This window comes from Pleurodeles waltl, chromosome 11 (assembly GCF_031143425.1).
Source record: "Pleurodeles waltl isolate 20211129_DDA chromosome 11, aPleWal1.hap1.20221129, whole genome shotgun sequence".
Taxonomy (NCBI): Eukaryota; Metazoa; Chordata; class Amphibia; order Caudata; family Salamandridae; genus Pleurodeles; species Pleurodeles waltl.
In genome coordinates this window covers 689,995,087-690,008,430 of record NC_090450.1, presented here as the reverse complement: position 1 = coordinate 690,008,430, position 13,344 = coordinate 689,995,087, and positions in this window count along the sequence as shown.

Genomic DNA, 13,344 nt, shown 5'->3' with positions numbered 1-13,344 from the left:
GGGGGAGGACAGGACCAGGGAACCGACTCTCCAGGAGGCACTGTCTGAGATCCTGGGAGCCTACCAACATTCCCAGGACACGATGGGCCAGATCCTAGACACCATGCAGTAGAACAGGCAGCTGCAGGAGGGACAGTATCAGGGGATCATGGAGGACTTGCAGGCCATCAACAACACCCTGATCTCCATAGCAGGGGTGCTGGGAGACATAGCCAACATTATGAGGGAGGCAACAGCACACCAGCGGGCCCCTACCACTAGCCAGTCATCTGAACAGCCCTCCACTTCCGCTGCCACTAGTGGCCAGGAGGCCCGCCACAGGACCAACAGGTCACCAGCACCCCTCCCCCTGCAGAAGGTGAACCACCCTGCAAACGTTTTCTGCGAACCAGACAGAACTCAGAGACACTTACCAAGACCACCGCCAGGAAATTATACTCTCCTTATTGTCCCCCTTGTGTCCCACTCAGTCACCTTGTCCACCTTGAACTGCCATTGCTCCCCTTCCTATGTCCCCATGGATAATGCACCAGTGCTACAAACAGACTGGAACAATACCCTGGACTTTCCTCCATCATCACCCCATTCCATTGCACTTTCTCCTCTATATTTTAGCACAACAATAAACGCCCTTGGATAAAAATCGACTACCAGTATATCATGTATTTCAAATTTGTATTCATTGAAACAGCTACATCCATTGCAAATGAACTGTACATACAATGAGCATAGAATGATTGACCTGTAGCTGGCCGTTGTGATAACAGCAGGAGAATGTGTCATATCACCAACATCTGCAAAATTAATATCCAGAGGTAACAGTTAGTGGGCAAAGAAGTGTGTAATGCCAGAATGGCAATGCCACACAGAATACAACAATAGTCATAGAAATGTAAAGTTGCACTGTCTCAGCTGTGTGTCAAAGGAAGTACTGACGTATCACAGATGTTTTCATGTCCACATCCTCATCCTCTGCCTCCTCATCCTCAGAGTCCTTAGGGTCCACTGCTGCCACAGGGGCATCTCCAGTCTCATCCTCCTGCAGAAACGTTACATGGCGTCTGAGAGACAGGTTGAGCAACATGCAGCATGCCACTACTATCTGACAGACCTTCTTGGGTGAGTAGCACAGGGATCCACCTGTTAGATGGAGGCACCTGAACCTGGCCTTCAGGAGGGCAAAGGTCCTTTCAATGATCCTTCTGGTTCGCCCATGTGCCTCATTATAACGTTCTTCTGCCCTTGTTCTGGCATTCCTCACAGGGGTCAGCAGCCATGATAGGTTTGGGTAACTAGAGTCACCTGCAAATATTGATGGACAACATTTAGCCACACACTATCCTATATGGTAAACACCATAGGCATACACCAGCATCTACTGGGTGGGAACCAGGGCTCACCTATTAACCACACCCTGTGCCTCTGTAGTTGGGACATCACATTTGGGATGCTTCTATTCCTCAGGACAAAGGCATCATGCACCGACCCTGGATACTTAGCACTGACGTGGGAGATGTACTGGTCCACCAAGCACACCATCTGCACATTCATGGAGTGAAAACTCTTACGATTCCTGAACACCTGTTCATTCTGGCGGGAGGCACAAATGCAATATGTGTTCCGTCAATCGCCCCAGTTATATTGGGGATTGCCCCATTGCATAGAATCCAGCCTTTAAAGTGGCCAAATCCTCAACCTGGGGGAATGCAATTAGCTGCACATGTGTTTTATCAGGGCAGACAACACTCTTGTTAGCACGTTTGAGAACAGTGGCTGTGACATTCATGCTGCCAAGCCCACTGTTACTTGGAAAGAACCAGTTGCCAGCAACTGGAGAACTGATAGCACTTGCACAAGAGGGGAGATCCCAGTGGGATGACAGATAGCAGATATCAGGTCAGGGTCCAATTGGGCAAACAGCTCTGTGATTGTTGTCCTGTCCAGTCTGTAGGTGAGTATTATGTGCCTGTCCTCCAGTGTAGCCAAGTCCACCAGGGGTCTGTACACGGGGTATGTCTCCATCTCCTATTCATCCACAGCAGTAGGTATCTAAGGGACACAAGAGTGAGTAGAATGTCACAAATTGAACAATGGGCCACAACAGCAAGCCACAATGTGCAAACATGTTATGGGACAGTGTAATTTGTGAAGTATGAGCCTATTGATCCTGTGATGCAACAATAATCGATAGGACTTTTAACCCCCCCTGAAATGGCGTACGCCTGTCCTGTGTGTATTGACAGGTGGAAGTGAGGTAATCCCAGTGACGTTGTGCGCCGTGGCGGTGAGCGGTCGTGAACCGCCGTGCAATTCCTCATTGGTTAATATTGGGCCCTATGGGGTACAGTGGCCAATGGTGATCTATGCCGGCGCTGACGGTATGCACCGCTGCGGACGTGACTGCTATTTTCTATCAGATTCCTCACTTGTTTCCTGTCCTTCAATAGGAGAGGACCTACACTACATGTGCTGCTGTGACTTGTGTCTGGAACCTACCATGGCCTGTGTGACAGGGGAAAGGGCCCCAGCCTTCACTTCTGAGGAGTTGGAGCGACTGGTGGATGGGATTCTACTACAGTATGGACTGCTGTATGGGCCTCCAGACCAACAGGTGAGTACAGCTTGTGCACGATGCATGTGGCATGAATGCTTGGAGTTGTGTGTGAAGGCCTCATGTAAGGGGGTGGGTGGGTGTCCTCTTGGCAGTGTACATGTTGTGGCCTGGGCTATTTGTGTGCCAATGGTAATGCAAATGGGAATGGTGGGCCATTTGTGTGACAGGCTGGACTGTTTGTCTAATGGTGTTCTCCTGTCAGTTTTGCCTCTGCAGGTCAGCTTCCATCAAAAGAAGGGAATATGGCATGCTATCTCCAAGAAGGTGCGGACCCTGGGGGTCTATGGCAGGCGGAGGACCCACTGTCGGAAACAGTGGGAGGACCTGAGATGACGGGCATGGAAGACCGTGGAGGCCCAGCTGGGGATGGCCTCCAACGAGGAAGGGGTGCCCTTCGGACCCTGACCCTCCTGATGGCCCGCATACTGGTGGGGCCTACCCTGTGTTGGATGGGCGCTTGATGGCATCACAGCAGCCACAACAGGGTAAGTCAGTGGCTATCATTACAACTTATGGCTGGTGGGGTTGTATCGGGTGGTGGTTGTGTCTCAGTGGGTGCCCCTAGGCCAGGCCAGACATAGCAGCGTATGTCCTCTGGTGGCTAAGGGTTTGAATGTGAAATATTGCTTACCTAGCTTCTTAGTATTCACTCCTGGGCAGGGCTGCGTGGGTCCCAGGAGTGCTGTAGTTGGCGGTGTGTGCCCCTCCTCATTCCTTGGTGACTAGCCATTTCACTGGTAGTGCCATGCATAGTGCGTAGGCCTGTTCCCTGTGTGTGTTGGTGCTGTGTACACCAAAGGTGGTGTTGGAGCAGTCATTGACCCAGTGAATCCTTTGTCTCTCTCCCCCTTTCTTGTTTTGTCATCATGTCCTTATGTGCATTAGCATCATCTGGTGGGGGAGCAGAGGCACCAGCGACAGAGGGAGCTGCATCCTACAGGACCCTGGAGGCAGAGGGCACCAATGGGATGGAGGGCGAGGGGAGCACCACGGCAAAGACTGGAGGAGACAATACAGACTCTGATACCTCCTCCGATAGGAGCTCCTTGGTGGTGGCGGACACCTCTGTGACCACCCCAGCTACAGGTACAGCCGCCACCCCTGTACCAGCACCGCCCTCCCAGTAGCCCCTCAGCGAGTCGCCCGTGCCCGCTCACCCAGGAAGGTGGGCATTTCATTCGCCCCAGGCACCTCAGACCCTGCCCCAGTGAGCCCTGCTGCCCTGAGTGAGGGGGCTATTGACCTCCTGAGATCCATCTCTGTAGGACAAACAACCATTGTGAATGCCATCCATGTGCTGGCAGCCCAGATGCAGCAATCAAATGCGTTCCTGGAGGGCATTCATGGTGGATTGTCAGCCCAATAGAGATCGATTCAGGCTCTGGCCTCCTCTCTGATGGCAGCCATTGTCCCTGCTTCAACTGTCCCCCCTCCAACCTCCACTTCCCAGTCCCATTCTCCTCAACCCCAACCCATCCCAAGCACACAGCCAGACTAGCATGCACACAAGACAACACCCAAAAGTGTCACAGGCAAACACAAGCACCACACTTCATCCCACAGGTACTCACACAAACACCATTCAGTTGCAGACACGACAACATCCACTATCTCCACTGTTTCCCCCTCCTCTTCCTCCTCCACCTCCCACCCAGTTGCGTCTAAACTCACACCTGCATGCACTACATCAATATCCATTACTAGCATCATCACCACACCAAGCAGAACACACACCTCACTGGCAGACACCTCCACAACTTTAACATTTTATATGCAGCAATAGAAGATAACAGGAAAACATGAGGCACACAATGAGACGCAGCTGATCATCAGACCAACAACCATGACATGGTTGAAGAAATGGACATCACCCCAACACCAATAATGACTGAACCAGCTTCTCCTACAAGTAGAGACACACTTAGATTTAGGAGAAATCTTAGTACAATTACACAACGTAGAGCACACCTTTTTTTAAAGAGTCTTTGAAGCAAAGATACTTACAACTCCAGCGATTTCAAAACAGAAATGGTAATAGTGGTTCAACTCCATCTAGAGCTGAATTCGTCAAAATTGCAAAAGCAATGTTAGACATATAAACCAAACAATTTAAAATAATGGAGATGCTTAAAAGGAACATGAATGAAGGCATATCAGCTACGATAAATATTATAGAAAATGTAAATGCAACAATGAAGTCACTAACATGCAATTGTTCAAGAGGCGCAGCAACAAAATAGAAGAGTTTGACATTGTATTCAAAATACAAACTTTAAGTAAAAGTATTGAAAATTATCAACTTCAACAGGAACACTCAGTCGTCACTGTTGCAAAGATGTAGCTACAAGTTATGCCGATAACATCTTGTTTAGAATATTTGCAAACTACTCAAACACGTTCTAGTGATATTGCTACCACTGCAATTGAGAGTGAGGAGGCTTCAAGCTGCGGTAGTTTCTCTGTTTTCATGCCTTAAGATCAGATGTAAACACAGTCAAGCAGCAGCTTTAGAAGTGGATATGTTGACAAGTGACCACGAGAGGACCACTGTCAGCAAAAAAAAAACATATAATTTATGTTTTGTGAACAAATAGATGTTTTTTTTTCACAGAAATCATTATTTTAAATAATTTGTGAAAAAATGTCATTCTGATTTTTCTTTTACCCTGTAAAACATGTATATTACATTTGTGCATTCTGAGTGCAATTACCTCGTTATACATTATACATTACATAGTTTTATTAAAATACACTTACCTTAGACAAAATTGTTAGCAATGAAACTGCGTCTCTCCCTTCCATCTACTGCGGTTCCAGCAACCTGGGGTGTTTTTGGTGGTTCAACAACGTGTTGCTATATTATGAAGCATAGCATTCATTGAGACGATTTGCATGCCAGTGGAGATGAATACTGAAGGGCTCTCCCACTCTTATGAAGGCAGTGAAATCTTGCCTTCAGCAGCCCAAACATACGCTCAGTGGTTGCCTTTGTCCACTTGTGAACAATGTTGCAACACTGTTCACTCCTTGTGCTTGCATTGAGGTATGGGGTTCACGTGCATAGTGCATAATCCACGTACATAGTGCATAATCCCTGCCACCTAACAAAAGTGAAAAATAGAATTAACAACACTCCAAATTTGAGTGTAATTATAGCATATAAAATGAAAATTACTAAATTCTCCTCTTGCACAAAAGGTGTATAGGGCGCAGTGGCAAACGATGTAGGTGTCATGAGTGGCAGCTGGAAATGTAGCCACTGTGTCAGTAAATAGTACTGGCTATTCCGATTTCTTTAGAAATATTATGTGTCACTAAGAGGGCTGTTTAAGACATGTGTCTCATAAACAGAGTCTATGACTTAGGGGAAATGTGCCACAAGGAGAAAATCTAATTTTGTATGCAACAATTCTTGTTATGAGTTTGAAAAATATATGGTGATTAATGTTTAATAGCATTGCATCTACACAAATGCAAAAAAAAAAAAAGGCACTTTGTGAAGTCCCTCCCACTGTAGCAACAACTTGATGGCTTCCTGGGTCAAAAAGGTGTAGGCCGCAAAGAATCTGAATGTTGGTTGATGTAGCTACACTCCTGTGTGTGCCCCTACACAACACAGGGACTAACCCAGCACTTAAATAACAGTGCTGCTGACCCTAAACCTGACAGTCTGCTGAAACTGTCACCATCGTTCTGGAAATGCACTCCTGTCTTTGCTTTCTTCTGTGGTGGTGTGGAGCAAACAGCCTCATCCTCTTCGCCATAGCATACAGAGCAGCCATTGTGGAAAAAAAAAATATCTCTACCCATTTTATAGTTTGCACCTCATACCACCTACTCCAACAAGATGCTAACTTGCACATGCAAAATCATGCTTTTGCTAGACTATAGGACATACAATATAAGGAATTGCAATTTAGAAATTATAAATAAGTAATGACAAATCCAAGACGCAAAAATTGTGAGTCCGAAAGATTCATTTTGCATTACATTTTTGGAAATGGAAATTAAACCCACTTTGATATATACCAAACTTACCTTTAAACAGTCGCAGACCAATTTGCAACTGATTTGCGAGTTAAAAAAACTTTTGCCGTTAGTTGTGTATTATTCCTAGTGATAGCTTTCATAGCAAATGTCTTTTGTCGTACAGTGAGGTTACTGCTACCGCTGCCATTTACTATTTTCTGAATTGTAGCTTTACGTTTTGTAATCAATCTTCGTGGTTTTCTAATTTCAAATCTCAATCTCCATTTTTGAGTCAGTCCCCTCATATTGACTGTGTTTGAAAATGCTGCTTTGAACGTTGCCTCTAGGGACACATTGCCTCATAGACTTTGAGGTAAACCCTATCTAATGATTAGGTGCACCACTGTAAGGAACATTTCCAAGGGGCCTGTGTGCCCACACTGCTATTGCCTCACCCCCTTCTTTGCTTTTAACTGTTTTTGTTGGGCTTTCTAGAGTCTGCTGTGCCAAGAACACATTAGGATCTCCAGTCTACTCTGGTACTAAGATGTCAAGATCCCTGATGAGGTAACCCACAACTCTCCTTTTGGCTTAAATTCTTCTGATCACGAAGAAACTTTGCTGGGAACCTTGACTGGAAATCAGCTTTATTCTGGGAATTTTCCAGCCCCGTATTTGACTTGAAATTCAAATGGTTTAAATGCTAAGAACCATCTCAGAACCTGAGCATTATTTCTCTTATTTTGTGAAAGCCATGTTAAGGAATCATGGTCTGTAAATAGTTTGCACTTCCATCCTTATAAGTAGTATCTCAAGGGCTCAATTGCCCATTTTATAGCAAGGGATTATGGGGGTCATTCCACCGCCCGCCAAGCGGAAACCGCCAATTGGCCGCTCCGCGGTCAAAAGACCGCGGAGGCCATTCAGACTTTCCCGCTGGGCCGGCGGGCGCCTGCCAAGGGAGCACCCGCCGGCCCAGCGGGAAAGGCCCTGCAACACAGAAGCCGGCTCCGAATGGAGCCGGCGGTGTTGCAGGGGTGCGACGGGTGCAGTTGCACCCGTCGCGATTTTCACTGTCTGCTATTCAGACAGTGAAAATCATGCTGGGGCCCTGTTAGGGGGGCCCTGCACTGCCCATGCCAGTGGCATGGGCAGTGCAGGGGCCCCCAGGGGCCCCACGACACCCGTTCCCGCCATCCTGTTTCTGGCGGTGAAAACCGCCAGAAACAGGCTGGCGGGAGGGGGTCGGAATCCCCATGGCGGCGCTGCTTGCAGCGCCGCCATGGAGGATTCTCCCAGCCGGGGGTAATCCGGCGGGAAACCGCCGCACCCGGCTGGGCGACCGCGGCTTTACAGCCACGGTCGGAATGCCAAAGGAAGCACCGCCAGCCTGTTGGCGGTGCTTCCGGCGACCTCCACCCTGGCGGTCATAGACCGCCAGGGTTGGAATGAGGCCCTATGTCTGTATTTTAGAATAATACCTTTCGCTTAGAAATAACTTAATAACTTACAGCTAATATACAGAATGGGTCTTTCTCATTCTTGCTTATCATTTGGGACAAAACTGCTCCCAAATCAGTACCAGAAGAATGTCTGCAATAAGAAATCTTTTGAGAAATCCAGAGATTGTAATACCGGATCACAGCAGATAAACTCTTAGTTGGTCAATGCCCCTGTTCTCTCTTTTTTTCCTTGGTATTTATATTTTTTATTCGTTTTTTTCACCGTTTTCTGAATGGTGCCTCCATGTGAAAAACATTTGGCATAAACCTTCTGCAGTATCCTACCAGACCTAAGAATGCTCTCAAGCCCTTGATGACTGCTACATGATCTTCTTTTGGATCAATGTTTCCTTGTCCCTCAAAGTATCTCTAACTGGTCTAGCTGACAATCTACTTTTTCCGCATTTAGACTTCATTATGCTTCCATTAAGCTGTTCAAAATTGCTTTTAAATGTTCATGATGTTTTTCGATAAATTGCTACACAGTAAGAGGTTGTTTATATGTACACCATTTATAAGATAATAAAGGCTCTGGAAGGCAGCTCCATGCAGTCTGAAAGGAAGGTCAGTAAATTGGTAGAGGCCCATTAGGTGTAGAGAAGGTCAGCATTCCTTGCATGAGGGTTTATTAGGATTTCCAATATCCTTTTGTCAAGTCTAAAATTGTTATAAATTGGCTGTCCCCTAATTGTTTAGCTTTCTCACCTATTTTTGGTAAAGGATAGATTTCTAATATTGAAATTTGATTTAGTCAGGTTTAGGTATCAGAGAGTTCCACTGCTTCTGAAAGGCTCTATACACCTAACTGAAGCATTTTTAATGCCTTCCTTTATGGTCAACCTACATACCATGTGTATCCTTTAGGATCTATGTTGAATTGCTTTCCCTGTTTCTGTGACTATGGGATTTTGTGTCAAATTAGTTATCTCTAGTTATGCTGAAAAAGGTTCTGGAAATGAGTCAATTAACCGAACAATATCTTCTCTCTGTTTAATCTCTGAGGTGATGACAATATTTAACTCTTCACCTATAGTGGACGTACTTCCTACTAATGATACTACAGGAAATATCTAACTTTTTGTTTTCAATCAATTCTATTTCATATTTTACTTCAATTATTCTTTTCAACACTTTAAAATGACCATGCCACTGGATCAGCATCTTGGTTTCACTTCAGAGTAATAAGAAAAATACCCGAACCTAGATTGGAATTCTCTGCTTTTGGCTCCTCTGTTGTGGTACTTATGTTGTTTAGCTTTCCCAAGACTTTCCTTCACAATTTTGCTTACCTTGTTCAGGTGATCTTTTAATTGTGAAACATAATCTAGAAGCAGTTTTCCTGTATTGGGTTGTTCCTTCCAAATGTCCTGAGCTATGCTTAGCAAGGTGTGGTGTTTGCTTCCAAGCAAAAGTTCAAAGGCTGAGAACCCCATGCTTGCCTTGCGTTGGCACCTTATTGCAATCAATGCAAGGAGAAGCATATGGCACTATTATTTTCCTTTTGGATAAATATGTTTCTTTAGAGTCAATTTTAGGGTGGCATGACATTTCCTTATTAAGCCACCAATAGGAAGGATGATAGGCTAAGGTTTGTAACTTTTTTATCCCCAACTGCTTGAAACTTTGGACCCTACTTTGAACATACATTATGGACCCTGATTGGTCAGAATCTCCTAGGGAAATCCCATTCTTAAAAAGACCCCAATCATTGTATTAGCGACCTGAGTGTTTTTTTTTGTCTCAGGGTGATGGCCTCAGAATACCTGGTGGCATCATCTTTTATCTAGTTATAAACAAAATACAATTACAACTTCGTTTTGTTCAAATTAAAGGTCCAATGATCGTCCCTTCATCATCTGAACTGGGGTGTTCCTGTAGATCTGTTTCCCCAAAGCAATACCTGCCTTCTTCTAAAAGCCATTGAGCCTCTCTTCTGGAGTAGTATGGAATCAGTGGCAGACACTCTGGTCGATGTAGTGCCAACAGAGCTAGAGTTAGTGGCTGTGTGGGTGTCACCTGCTGCACAAGTGTGTCATGCTTGTTGTCAGTAGCATTGTGTGGGGTGCCAGTAATTTTGTTTGGGGGATAGGCACCATCAGATGTAGTGCCAGGAGTATCTTGGTTTCTGGCTCAGCACATAGAACACTAGATGACCTAAGCAGGTGGCGTTGCTCTTGTCAGCATCCCTGCTGGGATAGTTTGAGCTGGGTGTGGATTCATCCATGATGCAGGAGGAAACAACAGGAAAGGTTTGCAGGGTTTCAGAATGGTAGGACATCAGGAAACCTCCTAAGGAGTAGGCCATCAAACACATGTGGCCAAACCACGCTTCAGATGGGATCATAGCTCTACTGAAAATTCAGAACATCATGTTTAGAAAGGCAGATGGCCAGTGTAGGAAAGTGGCCTCTTTCTAGCTTGGTTACCCCTACTTTTGGCCTATTTGTCAGTGTGTTTGACTGTGTCTACTGGGATCCTGCTAACCAGGACCCCAGTAGTTATGCTCTCTCCCTTAAATGTAGTTATTCGCAACTGTTATTACTCTGTATTTCACCCATAATTCGCACACTGGTGCCCCATTATAAGTCCGTAGTATATGGTAACTAGGTACCCAGGGCATTGAGGTTCCAGGGGTTTCCTATGGGCTGCTGCATATATTTTGCCACCCCTGGGGAGCCCAAGCAAAGGGTTCTGCAGGACTGTCATTGCAGCCTGTGTAAAAGAGTGAAAGCACCCTTTCACTGCCACTTTTCACTACACCAGGTCACTTATAAGTCACCCCTATGGCAGGCCTCCTAGCCAGAGGGCAGGGTGCCAAGTACCTATGTCTGAGGGTAGCCCTGCACTAGCAGAGGTGCCCCCATAAACTCCAGGCCCATTTTCCCAGACTTCATGAGTGTGGGACGCCATTTTACACATGCACTGAACATGTGTCAAAACCTGTGTCGAGCTACATAATGGTAACTCTGAACATAAGCATGTTTGGTATCAAACATGTTGGAATCATACCCTAAGGTTTTTTCAAGCATTGGCTGTATGATTCTATGCACTCTGGGGCTCCTTAGAGGACCCCCAGTATTGCCATTACAGCCTTCTGAGGGTTTCCAGGCAGCCCAAGCTGCTGCCACCTCCCAGTCAGGTTTCTGTCCTTTTTTTGGTTGAAAAGCTCGAGCCCAGAAAGGCAGAACAAAGGATTTCCTTTGGGAAAGGGGTGTTACACCCTCTCCCTTTGGAAATAGGTGTTACAGGCTTGGGAGGGGTAGCCTCCCAAAGCCACTGGAAATGCTTTGACAGGCACATTTGGTACCCTCCTTGCATAAACCAGTCTACACCGGTTCATGGACCCCAGTCCCTGCTCTGGTGCAAAAGTGGACACAGGAAAGGGAAGTGACCACTCCCCTATCCTTCACCACCCCAGGGGTGGTGGTCAGAGCTCCTCCAGAGGGTCCCTGGGTTTTGCCATCTTGGATTCAAGGTTGGCTGGGAACTCTGGCAACAGCTGAGTGGCCAGTGCCAGCAGGTGATGCCAGAGCTCCCTCCTGATAGGTGGTCACCCAGCTAAGTGACCAATCCCCCTTTTAGGGCTATTTAGGGTCTCTCCTTTGGGTGATTCCTCAGATTCAGATTTCAAGACTCCAGCAGGAATCCTCTGCCCCCTCCACTTCGACCTCTGACCAAAGAAACTGCATCTGGACTCTTCAGGACCCCACAAGCTGCAACAAAGAAGCAAGATGCCTTCTGCAACATTGTTATTGGCTCCTTCCAGCAACTGCAACATTTTCCCTGTCGTGCATCCTCTGAGGACAGCCCGTCTTCAGCCTGCATCAGAAGAAAGAAGAAATCTCCCTTGGACTGAATGAGTCACTCCCCTGCTTCTGCATGCACCAACTGCGACGACGACTGGTTGCGTGGATCCCCTCTCTTGCTGAGCTGCGTGGATCCTGCATCACAGGTGGTAGACTGAAGTGGTCCTGACGGTCCTCTCTTCCACTGTCTAACTTTGGTGAAGGTAAGAGCTTGCCTGCCCACGCAAGACAGTACCGCCGTGCACCACATCCCTTGCAGCTGCCAAGGCTTGCTGGCATCCTTTCCTCGAGATCTTCAGGCATCCTGAAGCTCCAGCCCCAGCACTCTATCCTGTGATGTACAGCACACTGAGTGGTTCCCTAGGCAGTGTGAGAGCCTTTTTTGTAGTGATGTGTGGGCCTCTTCTGCAATTTTTGTGTCCCTGTCCTGTGGGACTCCTGTGGTCACTGCCTGGTCTTCTGTGGTCTCTCTGTGTTGGTGAGGGCCCCTTTGACTGCTCCTCCTGGGTAGAGTCCACCTGGTCCTTCCTGGTCCCCGGCAGTGCCATTTTCTGCTAACTGCGAGCTTTGCATGTGCCAAGGCTTGTTGGCAGACTCCGATGACCAAACCCAAATGCAAACCTCATTTTGGCGTGGGACATTACCTGCACCCTCCAGGAAACCAACTTTGTCTTCTTGGGTGCCCGACTGACACTTCTTCTTCACCGGTGGTTCACTTCTTGCACCTTTGTCCTGGTGGGTAGGGGCTCTTGCCCTTCCTGGACTCTGCTGGGCTTCTTAGACTTGGTCCTCTTCTTCCATAGGTCTTCTTGTCCAGGAGTCTTGCAGTCTCTTCTGGGTTTTACAATATTCTTCTTTACTTCTCTGTGTGTGTTCTGGGAAACTTACTGTGATTTACTCTTGATTTCCTGGTCGCTGGGGTGGGTTGTGGTACTTATCTTTGGGCTTTCCTAGTACTCCCAGCTCCCCGCTACACACTACACTTACATAGGTGGGAGACCAACTTTCGCATTCTCTTTCTTAGTATATGGTTTGTGCTCCCCCATACCCATTTCTCACTATTGTGATTTTCACTAATTGCACTGTTTTCTAACTGTTTTTATGCCTATTAATACATACTACTAGTGTACATAATGTGTGTATTACTTACCTCCTAAGGGAGTATAACTTCTATGGTATTTTTGGTATGTGTGTCACCAAAATAAAGTACCTTTATTTCTGTAACACTGAGTGTTTTTTTTCAGGTGTAAGTACTTTAAGTGTGACTACTGTGGTATTGCATGAACTTTGCATGTCTCCTAGATAAGCCTTGGCTGCTCATCCACAAGTACCTCTAGAGAACCTGGCTTCTAGACACTGACTATTCTACACTAATAAGGGATACCTGGACCTGGTATAAGGTGTAAGTACCATAGATACCCACCACACACCAGGCCAGCCTTCTACAGCCACG